At 39.5% G+C, this 13,495-nt stretch overlaps 1 protein-coding gene across 4 annotated transcripts in view; it reads right to left on the reverse strand.

Annotated features, from left to right (window-relative positions):
• Fbxl4 (F-box and leucine rich repeat protein 4) overlaps nt 1-2,710 on the reverse strand; it is a 93,818-nt gene extending 91,108 nt beyond the window's left edge. For 3 of the 4 annotated variants that reach the window (XR_010042027.1, XM_063233283.1, XM_005002627.4), the window contains exon 1: nt 2,570-2,702. The gene's annotated coding sequence lies outside the window, so the exon portion shown is untranslated. Of the gene's footprint in view, nt 1-2,569 lie in introns of all 4 variants that reach the window. The other variant, XM_063233282.1, reaches the window with a different exon arrangement.
• Nucleotides 2,711-13,495: the final 10,785 nt, after the last annotated feature.

A 13,495-nucleotide genomic window follows, 5' to 3' on the forward strand; every position in this document is an offset into this window, starting at 1 on the left:
GTGGTTTTTGCTTTTTTGGTTTTTCGAGACAGGGTCTCACTTATGTAGTATAGGTTACCTTGAACTCACTATGTGGCACTGGTTGGCCTGGAACTCGCAGTGATTCTCTTGCCTCAGCCGCCTGAGTATCGGGGATTACAGGTGTACACCAACACACCCGAGTGTAATTTGGTTCATATAGAAATAAATTTGGAATAGTCTTTGTATTAACAGGAGACAGGTTAAATTTTGAATTAGTCCTACAATGAAATATCGAAAAAACTTTTTAAGATGTTATATGCACTGACACAAAACGATACACATCAATTATTACTAAGTAGAAGCTGCAGAAAATTCTATATGGCACACTGCCAGTTATGAAACTACTACACACTTACAAACATTTTTAAATCTAGATGGCGTGAGAACAAATTTTTATACAACAATAATCTTTGTGAAACAAGGTTACTGATAGGAGTACACTTTTCCTCCTGCTAATTCTATACTGTTTGATTACTTTTAAAGAATGATTATATCACTTTATGGTCTACTGGGTATCAGAGTAATACAAGAAAATTTACTATATTTAGGATGTCCGGTTGGGATGGTAAAATACAAATGGACATAAGCTTATCTCAGGAATCACATTTATACCTCATAACTGCTGAAACGAGGTACAGAAGATCCTTCAACAGCTTGCAAAGACAGACACTAAACATAAGACAACATAATGCAAAGTCAAAAGACACGCAACCGCTTCTCTACATACAACTCTGGAAAGCAGCTCTACGTAGTGGTGGTGATTACGGAATAAGCAACAGAAGGCATTTATTTAACAACAGTTACTAATCTAACTGAACATAGGAAAGACAAACTAAAAAATTAACTTCAAGAAGAGCCTAGAAACTTTAAGAGGCGTAAGACATACAGAGAAGCAGTCAGCTTGCTCCCAGTAAAAGTATTTAGTGATGGCTACCAAATGCATTCTATATGCAGATACTAAAAAACAGCAAAAAGCTAGAATGACCAGAGCAACAAGGCAGTAACCACAGGCAGGCCGAGATCAACACTCAAAAAGAGTTCCACATACATGTAGGAATCAACGTCCACAACACATACACAGGGAGATTTTTTAAATGGTATAAAAATCTAAAAATTCATTACAGTAAAAACACATTACCACTAATCCCCCTCAAAACACTAGCGACTCCTCCTTTCTTTGAACATATTTATCCCATGTTTTTGGGAATACGTCTGTAAAAAGTTTTCACTATGAAAAGTTTTTTTTAAAAATTAAACATTCGCTGTATTAAAACAACACATGACGATGAAGTCACCAGCTAACAAGACTTTTACTTCCTACCTCACATTAAGACATTAAAAAAAAAGACTATTAAAAGCACTAGAAATGAGAGGTGTATTTATAATACAATTCATGTGGTGAAAGGCATTCTTAAAAGGACACCAAAATTAGATCTATGAAGCTAAGATGATGAATACTGACTACAACAAAATTAAAGAGGAGAGAGAGGAGGAGACAATGAAACTAACAGTTAACAAAGCGGTAGTTTTTGTTAGCTGACAATACACAGAAATTAAAGATAGGCTGTTACTAACGTTATTTACTACCTCATTGCTTAAAAACAGTTTGGGGCAGCAGTTACAAAAAAAAAAGTTGGTACTTGAAAGTGCGCAAAGAATCTGATGAACCCTTAAGAGTGCTTTCAATGGGTTATCCACATTGCCACCAGAAAGACAAAGACACTGTTCCTCTTCCACAAGAATTTAAGATCTGCTAAAGAACTATAGAAGCTTTGAAGTATTTGGAAAATGTCCCTCTTTTCAAACATCAGGTACAACGTGCAGTACATGACGACGATGCATGAACTAAGCTTAAAACGGAAACTGTACACTCAAGAAACCTCAAGGACCTCAAGAAACCAAGGAGTGCACAGAGAATGCAAATAAGGGAACCCTCTAGGGCAAAGGGCTGGACACTGTATTCTGCCAACCCCAATACCACACGTTTAGATTACCGCAACTTTCTGATTATTTGTGTATCTCAGTTAGTGAACGCATCCGTTGGCTTTGTTACGGGGGGCTTCGTCAAACCAAGGAAACCCAAAACCACCCCCCGCTGCCAACAAGTTGTCAAGCAGGCCAAGTGGACATCATCAGCTGGGGCGGGCCTACACACAGAAACAAGAATGCAGTCCGCATCTTGTGGTAGTGCTAAAGGAAGAGGGCGGGGCCTGCGTGGGCAGCGGGACCGCGGGTGGTCGCCGCGCAGCAGAGCCGCCCGCAGCAGGCGCCGCGCCAGGTGAGCAGGCGCGCAGGTCCGGACGTCAACAACCTCGGCCCACCGACTGCCAGCGCCGCAGCGGCGCCCGACGGGCCGAGGCCGCGTCCCAGGTCCCCGGAGAGCCCCAGGAGCCCCAGAGCCACGGGCGGCGGCGAGAACGAGCGGGGCCTCTCCCGCGCCCACGGCCACGGCCACGGCCCGAGACGCAGCGCCCCGCCCAGGCCCCGCCCCAGCGACGACGGAGGAGCCGGAGACCCGCCGGAGGAGGAAGCAGGGGAAGGGCCGTACCCTGCAGGGTCCGGGAGAGGCGCGCCCGGCGGTGCGGGAAGGCCTGGGTGCGGGGCGGCTCCCGGCGTTGGCACTGTGGCACCGCGGCGGCGGCGGCGAGGGCGGCCCGGCGCGACCCGGAAGGAAGACGCGGAGGCCGCGGGGAGGGGCGGGGCCGGAGGGCGGTGGGCGGGGCTTCCCCAAGGCCGGGGGCGGGGCTTCCTGCGGACTCCCCCGCCGAGTGGTGGTGCTGTGTGAATGGCCCAGTACTCCCTCGCCCACACCGGTTAGGACCCGGTGTTGGAATCCCTCTGGTTGCTCACCCGTCCAAGCACCAGCCCAGCATCTGTAGTATGGTCTTGCTAGTGCTTTCCAGTCCAGAATTAGTGGCTCAGGTGGTGGTGCTTAGGTATTAGGCGCACAACACAACCGCAGGGAAGTGCAATGTGTGTTAAAAGTGCTCTGAGGCAGAAGTCACCAAGTTCATAAATCTGGGCAGCCCCAGATGCAAATCCTTCTCGCAAGCTCATTTCCACCGTAACGTGCAGAAGCCCATGACCACTAGTTCTCATGAAGAAACATACTTTCTTGGTCTCACCTTGTCATTTTCCTGGACAGTATTTTCAATAGCTACAATATAACCCTTTCTGTATTTTGTATATTTATCTTGTTCAAGATTTTCATTAAAATGGAAAAATTTTAATAGGTTGTAATACGCGTTCCTAAACAGATAAAGTGATAAGGATATTTATAAGCTATACATAAAACTGAGCCAATATAAGATGTGCAGTGCAAATTGAATACCAAAAGGAACATTTAAAAAGGAATTAAAGGGCGAGGGGCGGTGTATAGCTCAGCGGCACAGCACGACTTGCCAAGCGCAAGATAGTGAGTTCAATTCCCTGAACCGAAAACAAACAAAAAAACCCAAGAATCAAAGCTTAATCCACACACCAACCTTATGTGTAGCCTGTGCCAAGTGACTTGCTCCTTAAGAACAGAGCATTAGAAAAATAACTGCTTGGGGAGCCTGACAAACATTGCATAGATCAGATAAAGGTTAACACCACTGGCGATCAGTTTTTTGAAACAGGATCTCGGTAGGTAGTTCAGGCTAGTGTTGAACTCACTGTGTTGTCTAGGCTGGTCTCAAACTCACGATGATCCTCCTGCCTCGTTGCCAGAGTGATGGAATCACATCCAGCTCTCTACCATTTTAGAAGCCCTCCACTTGTCCCTCTGATCTGTTCCTATTACTCCTTCCCAAAGGAAACCATTACCCTAATTTATAATACTGGAGATTAATTCACCTGATTCTTAGGTAGGCCGAATTAAACATTAGCCACACTTTTGGGTCTGTTATCTTTCTTGTGATGTTAGATTTGTAAAAGCTATTCATGTTGGTAAATGTAGCAATAATTTCTATAATATAAATATACCATAATTCAACTGTCTCTTCTACTCTTGATAAACATTGAACTGTTTTTAGTTCTGATTATTACAAATAATACTGCTATTAACATTATCCCTTTATCTTTTTAGTGCATGTGTTTTTCATGCCCTTCTGTTCATATTCATGTCCTCAAAGTCTGAGATATAGTCTTTGCTGTTACTTTGTTTAGAGTTTTTCATGTTTAGTGTTGGTTTGGTGTTTAATGTTGTTTTTGCCGTCTTTGTATGGCATGCTGGGGACTAAATGAAGGGCTTTCCATGATCTTGTTTAAAATGGTATTTAAAGTACTTTTTGGGAAATAGGCAAGTTCACTAGGAACTTAAAAGGCAGGGAAAAAAAGCCTCAGAGAAGGTGTTACTGTGTTACTGTGACTAGATGGAATTTTGATCATTAATACTCAATTAACCCTTCTTCCCACCTTCTCATTTCAAGGGCTACGCTCAGGCATATTTGATTTTCTGAGCCAAGCAGGCCAAAGAAAAGAGCGATGTTTATCTGTTAGCGATGGCCTAATTTAACAGCTGAACTAATGTCTAGTTATTAAATGGGATGTTGTTTGGAGCTGAATAGCATCCCACACTGTAACAGCACTATTACAAATACAGAAAGCCCTAACAAGGCTTAATTGTGCATAAAGTGACCAGCTCAGCAAGCCAGTTATGTTCTATTCTATGTTAGCTTCAAAAGTTACAATGTACTGCTCAAGTGGGAAGGCGGGCAAGAAGCAGCGAGTTCAAAACTCTTCATTGTCCCAAACTGTAGAAATACTCACCATCAGTGCCCTGCATCATTTTCATTATAATGAAATGTCTAAGCTTTCAACACCACAAGAATGCATAACAATAAAACACTAGGTCGTCGAGGTAGAGATAGCACTGAAAACAGTTTTCACTGATTGCAGAGAGGGTTGAAAAAATGCATTGGTTTTCTATCGGTAGTTCCCAAGAAAGTTCTTTCTAGTTGTGAGCACTCAGAAAATGCAACTCCATACATTTTATACATAACTCAGCCAAACAATCTGTCCATCTGCGAAATCTTACATTGACTAATTTGTTGGGAAGTGGAGTTCAGTCAGTAATACTAATATAAGGTTTTTAATACACCAATGTCCAAAGAGCATAAATAATAAGTAGTAGGAATAAACTTTGAGCTTACCTTTTTAACTTCTTATAGACAATGAAAGTTTTCATTAATTATTCTTTCACCATACTAAAATTTGTCACAGCATTAATAAAAAGTCAGAATTTTAATTTTTTTCATTTTTATTTTTATTAGTACATGTTTGCAGTACATAATGATTATATTCATCATAGAAGTTGATATACGTACACAACACCTCTTAATTCATATGGAGTCCAAACTCCCTTTTTACAGATAAGGAAAATGAGGATTAAAGAAATTAATGGGATTCTGCAAATCATGGTGTCAGAGCTGTCAATGAAATCTACTTAACTTTAAATTCAGACATTCTTTTTTTTATGGTACGTCATTACTTTGTGATTCAAGAAGAACTTAATTAATCATGCTCTTATGTTACCTTAACCTTGAAACAGCTGAATTCAGATGGAAATTCAGATGGGAAACCTGTCTCCAGTCCTGCCATGTTAGTAACTTACTAAGTAAGTTACAGTTTATCTGAGCTTGTTTGAATTTCTATGAAATGTGCCTGACTCACAGGAAAGATTTAAGGGAGCTCATATATGTAAAAAGATTTTGTGAGTGACAAAATAATATGAAAATGTATGAATATTATTAATATTTATTAAAACATTTTGACGATCAGTAATTGAGGCTTTCAAGTCCAAAACATCAGAGTAGAACTTTCGAGTTCATTCTGTCCCAGCCCTTTCAAATATCACCAGAGGAGACAAAAGCCTAAAAAGACAGCGAGGTCTCCCTACTGATTTATGACAAGTTGCTTGCAAGGTCAAGACTCAAGGCTTCCCCTCTCTCAACTTGCAGCTTCCGTGAGTAATTTCTGACATCATCACTAAGTGAATACAGACAAAAGTCAATTAGATGATTTAATCTGATAAAAACTTACACCGATTTTGCACAGGTCAATATATATATATATTGTTCTGTTTGTAAAATTTTTTAATTTGACTTTCTTTTAATGTAACTTAAGTCATACACTTAAAACTTAGCATCCATAAAGATGTTAGTGTTTGGGATTAGTGTGGGAGAAATGTCTTGTGGAGGCAAATATCTGTCTGTTTGTCTCTCTTTCTCTCTCCTTTCCTCTTCCCAAGTTTCTCTTTCAGGTAACTTTTCCCCTGTGGTTTTATAATGAGTGAAAGCCACTGCTGGAAAAACAAAGCTGCCAGAAACAGGGAAGCCCTGCTGGGGCTTCACTGCATCACTGCCTTTTGGAAATGCCTTTTCCAAGAGGTCCTATGTATCTGAATTAGGCGAGTCATTAAGATCTGTTCAGAATGACATGAGAGTCAAAAGAAAGAAAAACAAAGTATTTTATGTCCGTATGGGTAGAATGAAAGTGGTAAGTAATGATATAAGAATTTCAATATGAATGTTTCACATAATTCAAGATTTTCAAACTTTCCCAACTATTAAAAGAAAAAAAAGCAGAAAAATCAAGAAGCAAACAATCAAAAAGCAACAACAACAAAAGCAAAATGACAACAGAAAAAAACTATTAGTAGTATAGGATTTCAAAAGAAGATGATAGGAATTTAACAACGGTGGTTATATTGCATATTGTTATCTTTAGCTGCTGATTGCAAGATTGTTCAAACAATATATAGTTTCCCTTTGAGCAGTTTCTTTCCCTTCTACTGTATTTCCCAACCATTTTGTCTTCAGAAGGAGATTTGAGGGAGCTCAATTAACCAGGTAAACTCTGAGTATTCTCCCGTTTACCTGTACCTTTCCATAACTCTTAATATCACTTTTCCTTGTTAGCACAACCTGTGTATGTAGAGCAAAAACGGAAAAGATAATTTTCTGTTTCCCTTTTGAAATACGAAGAAATGTATCTTGTTTTTGTTATAAGCTATAAGTGTTTTCCCCATTTTCAGAATTTGGGTCAAAAATATCCTTCAAAAGGCTTATGGGTTCAGAAATGAGCTTTTAGAAGATGATTAGATCATGATTTGCTAACTTCATCAGTGAAATTTGTAGCTGAAGTTATCCTTGGGAGCTGGAGCCTTGATAGAACAGGTAGTAGTTCATCCATGGCATGCACTTGAAGGGTCTCCCCCCCCCCCTCTCTTTTCTCTCTCTGTCTTTCTCTGTCTCTTTGTCTGTCCCTCTCTTTTTCCAACATGCTCTGCTTCCTGGTCTCCAGGAGTTGATCATCTTTCCTCCACCCCACTCTCTTGCCATGATGACTATGCCTGTAGCCAGTGGACCAGGGACTAAAACCTCACAACCCAAAAGAAAATACTCCTCCATTAAGTGTCAGGTGTCAGGTATTTCATCCCAGCAATGGAAAGCTGACCAATACAGCATATACTTAAAATAAGCAATACAATTTATATCATAAATGCAAATGAGTCAAGAACAATTAAATATAATTTAAAATGAAATCGTTACAATTGATGAACCTTTATTGTAAGATTTCCCCTAAACCCAATAACTTTTGAAAATACAGTTTCTTCATCCAGTGACCTGTAGCTCTTCTGAATAGTTTGTGGAATAATAAGAATAGTCTTGACTATAAGCTCCTGAGAAAAGTATTTTTAAATATCATTCTTTGTGATACCGTAATTGTTTGAGTTTCTTGGTTAGATTCTTCACTGCCTTGTTTAAAAAAAAAAAAAAACTACTGTATTTCAAAGTCACTTAAAAATAAATAAAATGATTTTTAAAAATAAACTTTCCTTTTTATTTTTCTTTTTGGTTATAAATTGGTAGAAACTTTACAGAATTTTGAGGAGAAATTAGCTTTGCCTCTTTAATGGGTTGATCAAAATGTTACCAAGGAGAAATGCTATTGCTATTTTTTTCTGTTGCTTATCATTTCAGCATTTAATGGTCTTAGAGTTGATTGCTTTCAAGTAAGAATTCTTTTTCCTCCCAACCAAATGACTCACAGAACCAGCTACTAAAACAAGAAAAGGTTAAGAAGCCAGAATGGGATGTGGGCAGCGCTCCCACCTCCGCCTGCCTCCTGGCCTCCTGCCCCTGAGAATGTCTGCAGCTGCCAGGACAGCGCAGGCGACTTGGAGACAGGCCAGGCAAGGCTTCACAGTGGTCAGCTGGGATCGATCCATTACGGAACCAAGCATTTTATTTACTAAGCAGATTGCTATTCATATACTGTCAGACCATTTTATAGGATGAGAGATCTTGAGCTAATTTTATATATGTATGTCCTGTTTTCATAATAATGAGAATTTCCATAGCCTTTAATGCTGTTAGAAGGCGACCTTAATGCAATCATTCAAAAGTACCTCTTCAGGAAAACAACACAAGTATTTAAATTCAGAATACATTTTTAAACTACTTTCTTTGAAGGTCACATTTTGATAATGGGAGGGGCCATTTTTGGTAATCACAATATCAGTAGTTTATTCTCTATTAAAAATTTGCATTCATTTAGAGTTCAAACTCACATACAAATTGTTTTGTATATAATCTATTTCAATTTTGTCTGTGCTTTCAACTACGGAGAGGAGTCTAAGTAGACATCCTGTAACATGAAATGCCTGATGAATACCTTTTGCAGTAAAAATAGTCAAAATCCTACGAGCAACACTTCTCAAACTTTAATGTGCTCATGAATCTTCTGTGGAGCATGTGAAATACGTATTCTAGTTCTTGGTTGGGCATGAGTTATGAATTTATAACAAGGGCCAAAGTGCTACGGATGAGACCAAACTCTGAACCACATCGTGAGCTGAAAGCTTAAGGCCTTTTCACTTGAAGAATACAGTATCTAACCTAAGAAGACTTATCAAGAAAAGGGACTAATACCACACAGCAATGTGTGAACTTTACCTGGAGACTCAAACAAGACAAACATAGATTCTTGTTAAACATTTATGTTGAATCTAAATAAATAAACACTTATTTAGATTTCCTTGGGAATGGGAAGAGGTAATCCATATTCTATTTTCATTTTACTCTGAAGGCATGTATAAGGTAAACATCAGAGGGGTGATGCTACTGGCCCATATTGCCAAGCAACTGGGCAATCTAGCTGCCAGTATTAACAGAATATGAGGGATAGAATTTTAACAGGAACCATGAATACATGCATGTGACAGTGTAACTTTCTATATGTTAAAGTTCTAAATCAGAATTACACACCTCCAGCTGCTGTTCCATTTACCAATTGTGAATGTGGCACAGTGTCTCAGATAAGGGCCTAAGAAAAACATCGTATTTATTATTCACAGTAGCAGCTCCAAGTCCAGACAGCTACAAAGGTAATCTGAGCAAGGACTTGGTGTGGCTTTGTGACCAGAGACTTATATTCTCATACCATTAGTGGGCCCTGGCACTGGGTCAAACCTGTGATACTGACTACTAGTGATGGCTGACTTATGGACAAAATGTTCTCAGCCTTGTTTTCTTCAGGAATCTCATGCAACTTCCCCTTTTGGAAACACGTTGAATCAGTCAGTGCACGCTCTCTATAAGCTTCGCTGTTTACATGTCTAAATAGGACATTTTGTTCTCTTACATGTTGTTGATGATATGACCTTGTGCTACAGTACTTTGCCTCATATTATCTGTTCTTAAAAACACATTTCTGTGCATTCCAGAAGGGAAACTAGCTAAAATATGGCATTTGGGAAATAAGTTTTATTGTTCTAGAATCTTCAAAAACTCTTTAAGTAGATGATTTAGCCAACTGTTCCTTTACTTTTGGGACTGGGGAAAGGTGGAATATCCTGAAGGGAGGGAATGGCGGAGGCAAGCTCTTCACCTCCTGTCAGCCAGGAAGCCAACGCAGCCAGCTGCCGGAGAAGACATACCCCTTGAGGGGCACCCTCCAGGCACCAGCCCTCTGCACTAGCCCCCACCGACTAGATTCCCACTACCTTCCAGTGCCACCCAGTTTTCAACACCTGACCTTTGGGGAGTACATTTAGGATCCAAATATTATAATGGGGTAATTTAATGAGTAGAAAGGATCCTAAAGAACATCTAGACCAGAATGAAGAATGGGTTTTATTTCCACTGTCACAGGGTGAAGGAATGTGGGCAGATTTACCTTTTATTTTCCAATCGAAGCCTAATACCAATCCCAACTTCTAGCCCGTATTTTCCTTATCTGGCACCTCCTACCTAGATACAAGTACCAACCAGACACCAAAATAATGTCTGAGGAAAAATTAGGGTCATGTCAGATTCCCAGGACCACTCTTCTTTTCTCATTTAGCTTTCAAATTTGCTCTACACCTTTCCCATTATTAACCACCACCTGGATCTTCCCAGAACAGCAAAGTCGCCTTTGCTTTCCAAAATTTCCACAAGTTTTTGTTTCACCACTGGGTGGTTTGTACCTGATTTTATGATCAAGAATGTTACAGCAACCCTTGGATCATTCTACAGAATATTTATAACCAGGACACCACTCACAAAGTTGGACACACAGCTCATCTCAGGTTTCAAGCATATTAATTTTCAGAATATGGGCCTTCAGACTCCCACACATGACCTCTTTTTTCACTTTTCACCCTTCCTTATTCATAATGCAACATGGTAGGGAGCTGGTGACAGAACCCTTATATTTGTCAGTATATTTCCGGATTTTGTAGAGCAGTAATTGCAGCCAGGACTTCTACAGTTGACTTAGATCTGTCTCTGACAGTGTGACCTTGTCTGAGTTACTTCACCTTTTTGATATTTTGTCAAGGAGAGATAATGGCATCTGCTCTTAAATGTGACTAATCAAAGAAAATATGCAAAAGAACTGTGCTCTCTCCATGGGAACAGTTCTAGTCTATATGAATACAAGGAATTATTAAGATACTGATATTTTCAGACTGAGTTAAGTGTGATTAAGTCTTGTACCATTAAATGTGCATGTTCAGTGATTCTGTTACTGGTGGGCTGATTCTTGGTATGTTAATGAGGACCTATGTATAGTTTTCTTGATTAACTCATGGCTTAGGACTTGTTACTTGAAACACCAAACATGATTCTGTTTTTGAGACATTGTATCAAATGTCTCGATTATTCATTTTAGGAATTAGTGTAAAATTAGCACAGACTTCTCTTCATATGAAAATAAATGGCTATGTTAATTAGAATGCTGTAGCTGGAAAAAAATCTTGCATAATGAAAAGATTGATATTAATGTCTTTGAATGGAAGATTGTATATCATATTGTTAGTAAGATATAATTCATTCGTGCCTACTTGCTCTAAACAATTATTTTCTGTAGTTTATCTCACTCTCAAAGTAGTAGTTTGATATATCTAGCAAATATTTTGAAATTGCAAGGTACTAATATATTTTTAAGCCTAAAGTAAAAGCTACATTAAAGTATCAATTTTTTGTCTTTCTTGTATTTTTCTCTTTTGGTATTAAGATTTTTGTATTCAGCTATTATAAGTGATTAGTAACTCTAATCAGAACTGAACAGTTAGTGTAAACTTCTACCAACAATGTAGACTAAACACTAGTTGTTGTGTGAATTTTGACAAGATTTCCCTTTGGCATGGCTAGTTAAAGGAGTTGGTATGTTGAACTAGCCAAAAATATAGGCAACATTTTGGGGATTTCCAGGCAAAGGAAATAGTTCAAACAAAAGAGCATCCAGAGGGGAAAAAGGATAGGAAAGATTTTAGGATTAGTGATGAGAAAGGGTCAGTGATAAATCAAAGTATGTCATCCCTTTTCAACCCACAGTAGTTTGTGCTAATTTTATCTCCCTTTCATTAATGCCATGAAAATATTATTTTTGATTACAGATTGCTACATAAAGGAACTCTAAGGCAGAAAGTGATTTTTCTAAGGAGCACTTACACAGTAATTTAGCTCTCCCGTTGCCCGAGATAACAGGACTATAAGCATTTTCTAACGCTGTAAGCGGTCACCAGAGACCCAAAAGGAATTATCTGGGAACCCTGCATTGGCAGCCATCTGATCACCCCAGCATGCAGGGAAAGTGACTGGAAAGGCACAGGAGGCCCCCAAGGTGAGACTTCAAGTCCAGGCACTAGGTATCTCTTCATACAATGTATTATGTTCGCAAACTGGGTCAGGACTCGGGACACAGCATAATGTGGTCATCTTATCTGTCCTTTTTGTTGTTTCTTCCTCTGGAAGTCTTGAAATTTGATGCCTAGACTTACCTAAAGGTTCATTCGCTCCAGTGTCTTGCAGTTGGAAAAGCTGTCAGTGGAGGGCTCAGTTCTTCTCCATGTGGCCTCTCCCCCCCACCCCACAAAAATTACTGTGACTTCCTTAGAGATCAAAGCACAAACTTCTAATGGAGAAAGCCAAACATAGGCTACTTCTTTTCTGTGACCAGCTTTGGAAGTCATAAATTGTTACTTTTGTCATATTCTCCCTGTAAAAGTGTTAGAAATCCCAGATTTGAGATGAAAAAAAAAAAAAAAAACCTCGTCAAGAGCAGCGAGGTTCTGAGGAATATGTGGAACCAGGGATACTGCTGTAGTTACATTTGGAAAACACAATCTGCCACAGGAGCCTAGAAAACTCACCAAACAAACACTACATGGATCTGTTTCTTCTCCCTTCTTCCCTTTTACTCTTGTTTTTCGAATAAAGGGGGAAGAAGAGGATTTAGCAAAAAGCTTGGCCTTTGCTTAGGGAAATTATTAATAAAGTTTATTATTGGCTTTTCAAAACTCAAACAACATTAAAATTCCTGGAGCACAGAAAGGATAAGTGACGAATGTCTTTGGAGAGGTGGTTTGTGATAAATCGCTGAGGGCTTAAATGCCATGCCGAGAATTTAAGTGTGTACTGGCTCAGGACTTTGTTCTGTGTCAGTGAAGAAATGACCGCATGTCTTTGATCAGTGAATGACATAATCATTTAGGAAATGCCTCATTCTGAAAGCTCCAGGCAAGTGGCAGTTGTAGAAGCAGAGAAAACAGGAAAGCTCCTCTTAACTGACCTCTTTTTAACTGAATGGCCTTATTAAGCCTGGTCTCAGTGTTGTCTAAGTTCCACAGATCAATGATCGGGCACTCTGGGTAAGAGATCCTCTCACACTCCCGGGCATTCCTGCTCCTTCCAAATGAGTCGTGTGCTTACCAAGGCTCAGGATACCTGCTCTCAAATCTGTTTCTAAATATTAATTATAATTATAAAACTTCATTATTTGTGAAAACAATTATGAATGCAGAAGAAGGTGGTTGTTTCGGTACAAACCAAACTACTTGCTTTGGGAAGAATAAATAAGAGTTGGGTAGTTTCTGTATGATTAAAAACGAGACAAGGAGAAAAGTTGAGGGGAAGTGAAAATCAAGTAGGATTCGCTGGTCAGCTTAGTTTCACATTACGTGATGGTTAGTAGCAGTGAGTTAGTGTCTGCAAAGCCAGGC

The sequence above is a fragment of the Cavia porcellus genome, unplaced genomic scaffold (genome assembly GCF_034190915.1).
Source record: "Cavia porcellus strain 051 isolate PalLab524CR breed Dunkin Hartley unplaced genomic scaffold, mCavPor4.1 scaffold_22, whole genome shotgun sequence".
Taxonomy (NCBI): domain Eukaryota; kingdom Metazoa; phylum Chordata; class Mammalia; order Rodentia; family Caviidae; genus Cavia; species Cavia porcellus.